This window comes from Bubalus bubalis, chromosome 16 (assembly GCF_019923935.1).
Source record: "Bubalus bubalis isolate 160015118507 breed Murrah chromosome 16, NDDB_SH_1, whole genome shotgun sequence".
NCBI classification, from domain to species: domain Eukaryota; kingdom Metazoa; phylum Chordata; class Mammalia; order Artiodactyla; family Bovidae; genus Bubalus; species Bubalus bubalis.
Genome location: NC_059172.1, coordinates 44,812,471 through 44,815,712, shown reverse-complemented (window position 1 = coordinate 44,815,712; position 3,242 = coordinate 44,812,471). Strand labels below are relative to the sequence as shown.

Sequence of the window (3,242 nt, the reverse complement as noted above, 5' to 3'; positions counted from 1 at the left end):
TCCAGCAACCTGTTCAGGCCCCAGTCAGTCAGTGGAAAGCAGTTCTGGGCTTTTATTTGAGCTAGGAGGAAATCAAACATCTTCCTTGCACTGGACATGAAGAAACAAGGCAGAGACCAGAACTGCTGCGGCTTGCAACCAAGGGGAGCCTGCGAATGGAGCCGAGAAAGAGGAAAACCTCACTCTGGTGACATCTTTAAGACTGAATCAAATCCTTCTCAAAACCATATACCCTTGGTTTCTCCTTTTTTTTTTTTTTTTTAAAAATTGAGGTATAATTGATGTATAACATACCAGTTTCAGTTGTACAAGATAACAATTGGATATTTGTATGTTGCGACATGATTACCTCCTTAACATCTGTCACTCTACATAGTTACCAAAAAGATGTTTTTCTTATGATAAAACTTTTCAAGATCTACTCTCAAATATGTAATATGGTATTATTAACTATAGTTACCATGCTACATGTGACATCTTAATGACTCATTTATAACTAGAAGTTTTTGCTTTTGTCCCCTTTTTTTAAATTGTACCCTAATACATTAAGCCCCATGTCCCTCCTTTTCTTTTCATTATTTTTCCTTAAGATAATTTCAGTTAGGTTTTGTGCTACTTGCAAACCAGCTTATGACCCGTTAGGCCAATATTTCCTAAATTTTGCTGAACATTAGCTTTTAAAACTCCCAGTGCCAATTAGATCATAAAGGCTAGGGGTGGGAGCCAGGCATCAGTCATTTTTAGAGATCTCAGGTGATTTCAGTGCAGAGTAAAGCATGGAAACCATTTTAAGTAAAGCAAGCTGCTTCATCTTTGATTCCCCAGCTCCCCACCTTCCGACTTACCGGGGCTCTTCATGCCGCCATATTTCTGGCCTGCCTCCTTCTTTGGGCTCTGAGCATCTAAATGGTAGATTTATGTATTTTACCCCTTCTGCCTTGCACATGGTAGGCCCTCAGTGAGTGTTAAATGATGAACAAATGAATAAATAAGTGGGACAGGTTCATGCCATCTTGTGATCTGAGCCTGGCCACAATGCTTGCCCTTGGTTCATGCCATTTTCTTAAGTATTTTTTTTCCTTCAAGCCACCTTGTACTGAGTACAAAGTGTAAAAAAGTTTAGGTTCTGGAGCCAGGGTGCCTTTGCCCAAATCCTGGTTCCATGGGATCCAGTGTAAGTATTCAACCACTCTGGGCCTGCTTTCCTCATCTATCAAATGTAAATAACGGTAGCACTTACACCACAGTGATGTGGCCAGCAGGTCAAGATTAACACCTGTAAAGACTTAGAACATTGGTAGCACACAGCGAGCACACAGTGTCAGCCTCTATCTTCGTTCTTTCATTTATTCCTACACAGAGAACTGAGTCTCTCCAGGCCAGAAGAATCACAGAGGGTGGATGTGGAGCACTTCAAACCTGTATGCACTGTGGAGGTGGTTTTGCTTTGCATGTAGGCTGTTAACGTAGGTGAATTTTGTTCAGGTGGCTGGAAGTTTATGTTGGGGTGGAGAGCCAATTACCTCGTGGTGGCAGAACAAAGGACTTGTAAAGTTCTCACTACTGCTGGGCTTGCCCTGCCCACAATGCCAAAGGCACACAATCAGGTGTTTTCAGAGTCACTTGAATAGAGCCTGTTCTTTGGACCCAGGCCAGGTAAAGGGATATTGTCTTGTATTATTCATCTTGGGGAATTTAGCCTATTTTAAAGGAACTCTTTTTCTGCCTAAGGGAATGAGAAAGTACTTCCTCATGAAGAACACAGATTTATAAGGAAACTGATTACAATGGAAATTTACCTGTCTAGGCTTTGTCTTTAGGAACTTATGTGTGGGACTTCCCTGGTGGTCCAGTGGCTAAGACTGCACATTTCCAATGCAAGGGGCCTGGGTTTGGTCCCTGGTCAGGGAACTAGGCCCCACAGGATGCAACTATGATTTTGCATGCCACAACTGAAAATCCTGCATGCTACAATGAAGACTGGAGATCCCGTGTGTTGCAACTATCAGCTGGCACAGCCAAATAAACAAATAATTAAAAAAAAAAAAAACAACCTACATGCTTCTTAATTTGTTAGCAGAGTGGTTGCAGGGCTCTTTGCTGTAAGCTTCCAGCTAAGGATATCCTTGAAAACATCACTCCTCCTCTCCTACTCTCAGCCTTCTTATCTATCAAAGGAGGGGTGAGCTGCCTGCTTCCTGTCTCACTTCTTTCCATCAGCTTGTATTCACTGAGCTCCTATCATATGCCGGGTACAACTGTAGGATCTGTGGGGTGCACACAGATAAAACTGGATTAAGCCATTGCCCCACCTTCAATTAATTTGTAGTTTTGCAGGGAAACTATAACCAAAATCACTATGTCATCATTAAGGTTTTCATCACCTCCTATTGAAACAATTTTTCAATGGCTTCTAACCAATCTCTAAGCCTTTTTTTTTCCTTCAGATTTTCCATCCTCTGCCACTGCCAGAAGGATTTTTCTGAAGCACGTGTCCAGTTGAGATGCTGCCCTCCAGCCCCATAATACAATCCCATGCCTTGTTTTCCTTACTCATACTGTCATCCTCTTTGTCTTGCCAACTCTTAAGTAGACTTCAAAGCCCAATTCTTTGCTTTTTCTGTATCCACCCCTTCAGCAGAATGAATTATGACTCACTCCTTCCTACTGTGCTATCCCAAACATTTTTTTTTTTTAAACACACTTCAGTTTTAGCATCCTACAAACTCCTATATAGAAAAGGAACAGTTCTTAATTTTTATTTTGGACAGCACTGAGCTGGTGCTGAATTGAGCTCAAAGTCATTGAACATCCTATGTGAGAGGTGCATTAAGGAGGGCCAAGTCTCTAGGAAAACTGAGGGATATAACATAAGGGCGAAAAACATTTCTGCCCTTTGCTTTCCCAAGCCATAAGCATGCTTTTGGGGAAAACTCAGAGACCAGGGACCTGAGGGCTCTTCCTCTAATATTTCAAACATAAGAAAACCAAGGTGGTTTGGGCAAAAATTTCATTTAGGTGTACCATCTTATAGAGAAATCTGAACGAAATTTTTGGCCAACCCAACATAACACACCAAACACTCTTGTTAATGAATCTTATTTTGCCATGCTTATTCAGATATACTTTTTATTTTTTTAAAAAATAAACATTATAGTTAATGCATGCTGTTAAAGAGATCCATTAACTTTTTGATGAATTTAATGTTTATCATTCTAATATATGTTTTTATACTTTCACCA

At 40.7% G+C, this 3,242-nt stretch overlaps 1 long non-coding RNA gene across 1 annotated transcript; it reads left to right on the top strand.

Annotated features, from left to right (window-relative positions):
- Positions 1-722: 722 nt before the first annotated feature.
- On the top strand, positions 723-2,578 carry LOC123329628. Its single transcript, XR_006545160.2, has 2 exons — positions 723-1,174; positions 2,448-2,578. It is a non-coding gene; the product is annotated as an uncharacterized LOC123329628 (long non-coding RNA).
- Positions 2,579-3,242: the final 664 nt, after the last annotated feature.